Source organism: Cherax quadricarinatus, chromosome 23 (genome assembly GCF_038502225.1).
Source record: "Cherax quadricarinatus isolate ZL_2023a chromosome 23, ASM3850222v1, whole genome shotgun sequence".
Classification (NCBI taxonomy): Eukaryota; Metazoa; Arthropoda; class Malacostraca; order Decapoda; family Parastacidae; genus Cherax; species Cherax quadricarinatus.
The window spans coordinates 2,739,584-2,751,494 of record NC_091314.1 but is presented as its reverse complement, the minus strand read 5'-3'; positions in this window follow the sequence as shown (position 1 = coordinate 2,751,494).

The window sequence follows — 11,911 nt, the reverse complement described above, 5'->3', positions numbered from 1 at the left end:
ACCATCACGTGGCTTCCATCAGGGGGCTACCATCACGGGGCTACCATCACGGGGCTACCATCACGGGGCTACCATCACGGGGCTTCCATCAGGGGGCTTCCTGTGAACGCATGAACACGTGTGATCTATAATTGAATCGAAACGTGAAAGTGAGAGTCGAACCTCTAAAGAAGTGGCTGACACTGGATTTTAGATTTTGCTGCCAATAGAGGTTGGATTATTGCGCACTTGATATCCATCCAGTGGGCGGTGGGGGCAGAGCACATGGATAAAGAGAAAATCCTAGGAACTAGGCCTAAATAAAGGATTAAAAGGAGTACATGTACATCCCGATTTATATCCTCGGTTTTCCCTTCACGGATTTTTTTAGATATTTGTTTTAATATTTCCAGTATCTTATTTTCGTTAATATAAATATGCCTTGACATATTACGTAGGCTTTATAATACTGCCTACTGAAGCTATGAACACACGAGAGGGTGTAAAATCCGAACAACTAAAGGGGTTATTGAAATTCCAAAAACCAGATAAATATATTGAATCTTTGAACATGTGAAGAGCTATTGAATGTGAGCACGTGAGGCAGACGAGAGTATTGAATTAAGACCTTTGATGAATGAAGGAGGATGTACCAGCCAGACCTCGAGTATGTTATTACGTGGTTGTAAATTGTGCCCTGGCTACTCCTCCCTTCCTCGACCTGTTGTTTATGTTATTGTGTGAGGTGTAGCTTATCTGGCTAGAGTTAAGTGTGGCTCATCTGGCCAGAGTTGAGTGTGGCTCATCTGGCCAGAGTTGAGTGGGGCTCATCTGGCCAGAGTTAAGTGGGGCTCATCTGGCCAGAGTTAAGTGGGGCTCATCTGGCCAGAGTTAAGTGGGGCTCATCTGGCCAGAGTTAAGTGGGGCTCATCTGGCCAGAGTTAAGTGGGGCTCATCTGGCCAGAGTTGAGTGTGGCTCATCTGGCCAGAGTTAAGTGGGGCTCATCTGGCCAGAGTTAAGTGGGGCTCATCTGGCCAGAGTTAAGTGTGGCTCATCTGGCCATACACTAAGTACGGTACTTTAACACACAATACCAAAACCAAAATTGTTTAGTTCATATATAACAAAAGGAGTTTTAATTAAAATTAGAAGACCGAAACATCACAATACAATTCCTCTCTAACCTACAATTGAAAAAGGAGGTTTACACTACGTTTCGGTCCGTCTTTAAAAGGTATTCTCGCTAGCAAATAGAAGGTAATCCATTCTAATTACACTAGCCAACAAATCTGAAAAAAAATCCAGTTCAGAAACCAGATTAGTTGTTTCTACGTTTACTTTTGATGAGATAATCAGCAGTCTGAGTTTATATATACGATGTAAGATCTTTTTTTAAAACTTATGAGTTATCGATCTTAGTTCTGAAGACTGGAGGGTGAGGCATCGATCTTAGTTCTGAAGACTGGAGGGTGAGGCATCGATCTTACTTCTGAAGACTGGAGGGTGAGGCATCGATCTTAGTTCTGAAGACTGGAGGGTTAGGCATCGATCTTACTTCTGAAGACTGGAGGGTGAGGCATCGATCTTACTTCTGAAGACTGGAGGGTGAGGCATCGATCTTACTTCTGAAGACTGGAGGGTGAGGCATCGATCTTACTTCTGAAGACTGGAGGGTGAGGCATCGATCTTACTTCTGAAGACTGGAGGGTGAGGCATCGATCTTACTCCTGAAGACTGGAGGGTGAGACATCGATCTTACTTCTGAAGACTGGAGGGTGAGGCATCGATCTTACTTCTGAAGACTGGAGGGTGAGGCATCGATCTTACTTCTGAAGACTGGAGGGTGAGGCATCGATCTTACTTCTGAAGACTGGAGGGTGAGGCATCGATCTTACTCCTGAAGACTGGAGGGTGAGGCATCGATCTTACTTCTGAAGACTGGAGGGTGAGGCATCGATCTTACTCCTGAAGACTGGAGGGTGAGACATCGATCTTACTTCTGAAGACTGGAGGGTGAGGCATCGATCTTACTTCTGAAGACTGGAGGGTGAGGCATCGATCTTACTTCTGAAGACTGGAGGGTGAGGCATCGATCTTACTCCTGAAGACTGGAGGGTGAGGCATCGATCTTACTTCTGAAGCCTGCAGGGTGAGGCATCGTTCTTACTCCTGAAGACTGGAGGGTGAGGCATCGATATTACTTCTGAAGACTGGAGGGTGAGGCATCGATCTTACTTCTGAAGACTGGAGGGTGAGGCATCGATCTTACTCCTGAAGACTGGAGGGTGAGGCATCGATCTTACTTCTGAAGACTGGAGGGTGAGGCATCGATCTTACTCCTGAAGACTGGAGGGTGAGGCATCGATCTTACTTCTGAAGACTGGAGGGTGAGGCATCGATCTTACTCCTACAGACTGGAGGGTGAGGCATCGATCTTACTTCTGAAGACTGGAGGGTGAGGCATCGATCTTACTTCTGAAGACTGGAGGGTGAGGCATCGATCTTACTTCTGAAGACTGGAGGGTGAGGCATCGATCTTACTCCTGAAGACTGGAGGGTGAGACATCGATCTTACTTCTGAAGACTGGAGGGTGAGGCATCGATCTTACTTCTGAAGACTGGAGGGTGAGGCATCGATCTTACTTCTGAAGACTGGAGGGTGAGGCATCGATCTTACTCCTGAAGACTGGAGGGTGAGGCATCGATCTTACTTCTGAAGACTGCAGGGTGAGGCATCGTTCTTACTCCTGAAGACTGGAGGGTGAGGCATCGATATTACTTCTGAAGACTGGAGGGTGAGGCATCGATCTTACTTCTGAAGACTGGAGGGTGAGGCATCGATCTTACTCCTGAAGACTGGAATGTGAGGCATCGATCTTACTTCTGAAGACTGGAGGGTGAGGCATCGATCTTACTCCTGAAGACTGGAGGGTGAGGCATCGATCTTACTTCTGAAGACTGGAGGGTGAGGCATCGATCTTACTCCTAAAGACTGGAGGGTGAGGCATCGATCTTACTTCTGAAGACTGGAGGGTGAGGCAACGATCTTACTTCTGAAGACTGGAGGGTGAGGCATCGATCTTACTCCTAAAGACTGGAGGGTGAGGCATCGATCTTACTTCTGAAGACTGGAGGGTGAGGCATCGATCTTACTTCTGAAGACTTGAGGGTGAGGCATCGATCTTACTTCTGAAGACTGGAGGGTGAGGCATCGATCTTACTTCTGAAGACTGGAGGGTGAGGCATCGATCTTACTTCTGAAGACTGGAGGGTGAGGCATCGATCTTACTTCTGAAGACTGGAGGGTGAGGCATCGATCTTACTCCTGAAGACTGGAGGGTGATGCATCACTCTTACTCCTGAAGACTGGAGGGCGAGGAATCGATCTTACTCCTGAAGACTGGAGGGTGAGGCATCGATCTTACTCCTGAAGACTGGAGGGTGAGGCATCGATCTTACTCCTGAAGACTGGAGGGTGAGGCATCAACCTTACTACTGAAGACTGGAGTGTGAGGCATCGATCTTACTCCTGAAGACTGGAGGGTGAGGCATCGATTTTACTCCTGAAGACTGGAGGGTGAGGCATCGATCTTACTCCTGAAGACTGGAGGGCGAGGAATCGGTCTTACTCCTGAAGTCTGGAGGGTGAGGCATCGATCTTACTCCTGAAGACTGGAGGGCGAGGAATCGATCTTACTCCTGAAGACTGGAGGGTGAGGCATCGATCTTACTATTGAAGACTGGAGGGTGAGGCATCGATCTTACTCCTGAAGACTGGAGGGTGAGACATCGATCTTACTCCTGAAGACTGGAGGGTGAGGCATCAACCTTACTACTGAAGACTGAAGGGTGAGGCATCGATCTTACTCCTGAAGACTGGAGGGAGAGACATCGATCTTACTCCTGAAGACTGGAGGGTGAGACATCGATCTTACTAATGAAGACTGGAGGGTGAGGCATCGATCTTACTCCTGAAGACTGGAGGGTGAGACATCGATCTTACTCCTGAAGACTGGAGGGTGAGACATCGATCTTACTCCTGAAGACTGGAGGGTGAGGCATCGATCTTACTCCTGAAGACTGGAGGGTGAGGCATCGATCTTACTCCTGAAGACTGGAGGGTGAGGCATCGATCTTACTCCTGAAGACTGGAGGGTGAGGCATCGATCTTACTCCTGAAGACTGGAGGGTGAGACATCGATCTTACTCCTGAAGACTGGAGGGTGAGGCATCAACCTTACTACTGAAGACTGGAGTGTGAGGCATCGATCTTACTCCTGAAGACTAGAGGGTGAGGCATCGATCTTACTCCTGAAGACTGGAGGGTGAGGCATCGATCTTACTCCTGAAGACTGGAGGGTGAGGCATCGATCTTACTCCTGAAGACTGGAGGGTGAGGCATCGATCTTACTCCTGAAGACTGGAGGGTGAGGTATCGATCTTACCCCTGAAGACTGGAGGGTGAGGTATCGAGCTTACTCCTGAAGACTGGAGGGTGAGGCATCGATCTTACTCCTGAAGACTGGAGGGTGAGGTATCGATCTTACCCCTGAAGACTGGAGGATGAGGTATCGAGCTTACTCCTGAAGACTGGAGGGTGAGGCATCGAGCTTACTCCTGAAGACTGGAGGGTGAGGCATCGACCTTACTCCTGAAGACTGGAGGGTGAGGCATCGATCTTACTCCTGAAGACTGGAGGGTGAGGCATCGGTCTTACTCCTGAAGACTGGAGGGTGAGGTATCGGTCTTACTCCTGAAGACTGGAGGGTGAGGCATCGATCTTACTCCTGAAGACTGGAGGGTGAGGTATCGGTCTTACTCCTGAAGACTGGAGGGTGAGGCATCGATCTTACTCCTGAAGACTGGAGGGTGAGGCATCGGTCTTACTCCTGAAGACTGGAGGGTGAGGTATCGGTCTTACTCCTGAAGACTGGAGGGTGAGGCATCGCTCTTACTCCTGAAGACTGGAGGGTGAGGTATCGATCTTACCCCTGAAGACTGGAGGGTGAGGTATCGATCTTACTCCTGAAGACTGGAGGGCGAGGCATCGATCTTACTCCTGAAGACTGGAGGGCGAGGCATCGATCTTACTCCTGAAGACTGCAGGGTGAGGCATCGATCTTACTCCTGAAGACTGGAGGGTGAGGCATCGACCTTACTCCTGAAGACTGGAGGGCGAGGCATCGATCTTACTCCTGAAGACTGGAGGGCGAGGCATCGATCTTACTCCTGAAGACTGGAGGGTGAGGCATCGATCTTACTCCTGAAGACTGGAGGGTGAGGCATCGATCTTACTCCTGAAGACTGGAGGGTGAGGCATCGATCTTACTCCTGAAGACTGGAGGGTGAGGCATCGATCTTCTGAAGACTGGAGGGTGAGGCATCGACCTTACTCCTGAAGACTGGAGGGTGAGGCATCGATCTTACTCCTGAAGACTGGAGGGTGAGGCATCGACCTTACTCCTGAAGACTGGAGGGTGAGGCATCGATCTTCTGAAGACTGGAGGGTGAGGCATCGACCTTACTCCTGAAGACTGGAGAGTGAGGCATCGACCTTACTCCTGAAGACTGGAGGGTGAGGCATCGCTCTGGACAAGCCACCGGAGCTTTTCTTGCGTTGTTAATATCGCTTGTTTGCGATTGTTTTGCATATATATATATATATATATATATATATATATATATATATATATATATATATATATATATATATATATATATATATATATATATATATATATATATGTGTGTGTGTGTGTGTGTGTGTGTGTGTATAATTTATCGATTGGTGTGTAGGTGTTCAGCAGGGTGAACTCCTCACCTCTCTCCTTTTATGCCTGGCCATTGAGATCATCTCGTTCGCAGATGCTGGTACGCTGGCCAGCACCTCAGAGTCTCTCTATATTACACTACATCGCAAAAATAAAACATAGCACAGAGAGAACCTTAGGCCTCTCCCTAAACCCCTTCTAAGGGGAGCTGTCGCCCCAGCTCACACCACCGTCAAGTGACAGCCGTCTTGCAAGGAGAGCGAGTCATTATTGCCCCTGACATAACTGTCCCCAGAGCTCCACTTGGAGCCAATGACATCAGTGAGATTCCATGTGGGTAAAAAGTTGCTGACTTTCCAAGGATGGAGACTTAGATAAGATACATCGATGGCCATCATGTCTTCTATCTCCTCGGTTCATGTTTATCCTTCCCTGAACTGCCTCACTGTTTACGATGTTCTCTGTGCTTTCAGAGTCCCCAAATGAACGAGTTTGATTTATTTTTAAAGTCATTGTTTGGAAACTTATAAGCCTTTCTGGAGACAAACTGTATAAAATTCCGACACGATGGAAAAGGAGGTACACATGCGATTATAATGTGATCCTTTATTAACAACGTTTCGCCCACACAGTGAGCTTTATCAACTCACAAAGAGCTCTGATCTGTTTGTTACTAGATAACGTCCATTGTCTGAGCGAAACGTTGTCAATAAAAGATCGTATTATACTACATTTGTCTCTTTTTCTTCTAAAACTTTCTCCTTGACGAATCACAGTGGCTGCCAGCCACACTTCCGGTCAGACTGGGAAGATTTGGAATACATATATTACCTTCCTAGCCTTTTTAAATCTTCCTCCAACGGTTCCAGTGAGGTTGTGAGGCAAATTCTGTCGACACTATGAGTGCTTGACTATGGATGGACGATCCCAACCTCGTGGATACTCCGACAACCCTGACAACATTACCAGCTAAAACAATAGTCCACAAACAGTCTAGCTGAGACAGTTCTATCATGAAAGGAGTTTCCACAGTGTTAATAAAAAGAGCAAACTCTTAAATGGAGAGAGAGAGAGAGAGAGAGAGAGAGAGAGAGAGAGAGAGAGAGAGAGAGAGAGAGAGAGAGAGAGAGAGAGAGAGAGAGAGAGAGAGAGAGAGATGAAGCTGCTTAACAACCACCTTCAGTCAATTCAGCGTTGGTCAGCAGGCGAGGGGAGGTGCTGCTGATCATAGGAAAAGAAAAACGTTTCTTCTCCTGCTTCTTTTCCATCTCTTTTTCTTGATCTTTTGCTTCTTCTTGTTTTCCTTCTTTCTTTTCTTGTTTTTCTTCTTCTAGCACCGTTAAAACAAGGTAGCAACGCTACTGGAGTCTACACTATTGCATACATCACTGCCTGACATTAGCCACATCACTGCCTGACATTAGCCACATCACTGCCTGACATTAGCCACATCACTGCCTGACATCGAGGCTGGTGCAGCAACTTAGAGATATCTTATCAGACACGGCCACTTTCTGTGCCTCGTTAATATATGCTAATACCTTCAGTCACAACACTCTCCCACCCTCTTACCCTCCCTCCTTCCCTCCTTCTCTCCCTCCCTCCTTCCCTCCCTCCCTCCTTCCCTCCCTCCCACCTTCCCTCCCTACCTCCAACCCGCACCCACCTCACGACTGGACATCCTCGACATCAATAAATTTAGCCTCTATAGAGGGTGGACTGACGTCACGATGCAGGTCACTTGCCCTGTTTGGTGACGACACTGTCAATGGCCACTTTCCTTACTAATGGGTTCCTGTAAACAACAACAGCAGCAGTAGCAGCTGCAACTGCAACAATAGCAACACCAACAACAAGCTTAATTACGGAAGGTGTAATTAGAAGAGATCATTTACAAATGATGGTATAGGACAAGGCGACCCAGAGAATGTATAGAGTGGCGATGGATGAAGGCAGAGGAACGGGGACGTACCAGGAATGGTTGGAAGGTGGGCGTGAAGGGAATTTGTAGGAGGCACCACACACGTGCGAACGTGTTACGTCTAAATTACTGACTTTGGCCGAACGGCTGTGACAAACTCTGCTGACTCTGCTAAATCAAAGTCATATAAACAGATTAAACAGTTTGGTTGTGTGTGGCACGGTTTGAGGTACTTGATAAACAACTTCCTGTCTAACTAGGGCGGCCAGTCTCACCTGAATTGACTTTCGTGTATTTCTGAATGCTCAAAATTTCCTTGAAATTTTATTATTCGTTATTCTCAGTTAACTGAGGTTAATGTTAATTAACCTGTGCTTCTCCATGATTACCCGACAATAACGGAATTAAAAAAAAAAGACATAAGGCTGGCATACAGAAGTTTCTAGCGTGCATTTTCACACGTTCAGCAAAATACTCATGACAATAGAGTACATTGAGCAGCACTTGAGATTGATTATCTGGGTTGAGGAAACGAAACTGAAACTGAAACAAGCATCAGCAATTGGGATTCTGTTCTTCCAAGTGTTTATCATACTTCTTTCACTCAGATGCGTCCATGTGTCTAAGACTGACACCTTAATTAAAACCAGTTTTCTTTCATTTATATATACTTTTAACTCCACGAGTGTCAGTTGTGGCAGGCTTGTGTCAGAAGCCAGATGCAGGTATGGTAGGCTTGTAGACAGTGCAGTCAGAGTGAACCTTCCGTAGATTTTCTCTCTCACTGGTTTTCAGATGCATGATGAGGCTGGTGAACTGGCAAAGGCATATATGCCTTTAGGGAGGGAGTAAATTACAACTTTGGGCCGTCAGTATGTAGCCAATTGAGGGCAATAATACGCAAAGAAACTGATACGAACGTCACTGACTTGAGACAGAGACAGACCCAAACCAGGCATTCTATCACGAACACCAGACATTCTATCACAAACTCCAGACATTCAATCACAAGCACCAGACATTCTATCACAAACACCAGACATTCTATCACAAACACCAGACATTCTATCACAAACACCAGACATTCTATCACAAACACCAGACATTCTATCACAAACACCAGACATTCTATCACGAACAACAGACATTCTATCACAAACACCAGACATTCTATCACAAACACCAGACATTCTATCACAAACACCAGACATTCTATCACAAACACCAGACATTCTATCACAAACACCAGACATTCTATCACAAACACCAGACATTCTATCACAAACACCAGACATTCTATCACAAACACCAGACATTCTATCACAAACACCAGACATTCTATCACAAACACCAGACAGTCTATCACAAACACCAGACAGTCTATCACAAACACCAGACAATCTATCACAAACACCAGACAATCTATCACAAACACCAGACAATCAATCACAAACACCAGACAGTCTATCACAAACACCAGACAATCTATCACAAACACCAGACAGTCTATCACAAACACCAGACAGTCTATCACAAACACCAGACAATCTGTCACAAACACCAGACAATCTATCACAAACTCCAGACATTCAATCACAAGCACCAGACAATCTATCACAAACACCAGACAATCTATCACAAACACCAGACAATCAATCACAAACACCAGACAGTCTATCACAAACACCAGACAATCTATCACAAACACCAGACAGTCTATCACAAACACCAGACAGTCTATCACAAACACCAGACAATCTATCACAAACACCAGACAATCTATCACAAACACCAGACAATCAATCACAAACACCAGACAGTCTATCACAAACACCAGACAATCTATCACAAACACCAGACAGTCTATCACAAACACCAGACAATCTATCACAAACACCAGACAATCTATCACAAACACCAGACAATCTATCACAAACACCAGACAGTCTATCACAAACACCAGACAGTCTATCACAAACACCAGACATTCTATCACAAACACCAGACATTCAATCACAAACACCAGACAGTCTATCACAAACACCAGACAATCTATCACAAACACCAGACAGTCTATCACAAACACCAGACAGTCTATCACAAACACCAGACAATCTATCACAAACACCAGACAGTCTATCACAAACACCAGACAGTCTATCACAAACACCAGACAGTCTATCACAAACACCAGACAGTCTATCAAAAACACCAGACAGTCTATCACAAACACCAGACAGTCTATCACAAACACCAGACAGTCTATCACAAACACCAGACAATCTATCACAAACACCAGACAGTCTATCACAAACACCAGACAGTCTATCACAAACACCAGACAATCTGTCACAAACACCAGACAATCTATCACAAACTCCAGACATTCAATCACAAGCACCAGACAATCTATCACAAACACCAGACAATCTATCACAAACACCAGACAATCAATCACAAACACCAGACAGTCTATCACAAACACCAGACAATCTATCACAAACACCAGACAGTCTATCACAAACACCAGACAGTCTATCACAAACACCAGACAATCTATCACAAACACCAGACAGTCTATCACAAACACCAGACAGTCTATCACAAACACCAGACATTCTATCACAAACACCAGACATTCAATCACAAACACCAGACAGTCTATCACAAACACCAGACAGTCTATCACAAACACCAGACAGTCTATCACAAACACCAGACAGTCTATCACAAACACCAGACAGTCTATCACAAACACCAGACAGTCTATCAAAAACACCAGACAGTCTATCACAAACACCAGACAGTCTATCACAAACACCAGACAGTCTACCACAAACACCAGACAGTCTATCACAAACACCAGACAGTCTATCACAAACACCAGACAGTCTATCACAAACACCAGACAATCTATCACAAACACCAGACAGTCTATCACAAACACCAGACAATCTATCACAAACACCAGACAGTCTATCACAAACACCAGACAGTCTATCACAAACACCAGACAGTCTATCACAAACACCAGACAGTCTATCACAAACACCAGACAGTCTATCACAAACACCAGACAATCTATCACAAACACCAGACAGTCTATCACGAACACCAGACAGTCTATCACAAACACCAGACAATCTATCACAAACACCAGACAGTCTATCACAAACACCAGACAGTCTATCACAAACACCAGACAGTCTATCACAAACACCAGACAGTCTATCACAAACACCAGACAGTCTATCACAAACACCAGACAGTCTATCACAAACACCAGACAGTCTATCACAAACACCAGACAGTCTATCACAAACACCAGACAGTCTATCACAAACACCAGACAGTCTATCACGAACACCAGACAATCTATCACAAACACCAGACAGTCTATCACAAACACCAGACAATCTATCACAAACACCAGACAGTCTATCACAAACACCAGACAGTCTATCACAAACACCAGACAGTCTATCACAAACACCAGACAGTCTACCACAAACACCAGACAGTCTATCACAAACACCAGACAGTCTATCACAAACACCAGACAGTCTATCACAAACACCAGACAGTCTATCACAAACACCAGACAGTCTATCACAAACACCAGACAGTCTACCACAAACACCAGACAATCTATCACAAACACCAGACAGTCTATCACAAACACCAGACAGTCTATCACGAACACCAGACAGTCTATCACAAACACCAGACAGTCTATCACAAACACCAGACAGTCTACTACAAACACCAGACAGTCTATCACAAACACCAGACAGTCTACCACAAACACCAGACAGTCTATCACAAACACCAGACAGTCTACCACAAACACCAGACAGTCTATCACAAACACCAGACAGTCTACCACAAGCACCAGACAGTCTACCACAAGCACCAGACAGTCTATCACAAACACCAGACATTCTATCACAAACACCAGACAGTCTACACCACAAACACCAGACATTCTATCACGAACAACAGACATTCTATCACAAACACCAGACAGTCTACTACAAACACCAGACAGTCTACCACAAACACCAGACAGTCTACCACAAACACCAGACAGTCTACCACAAACACCAGACAGTCTATCACAAACACCAGACAGTCTATCACAAACACCAGACAGTCTATCACAAACACCAGACAGTCTATCACAAACACCAGACAGTCTACCACAAACACCAGACAGTCTACCACAAACACCAGACAGTC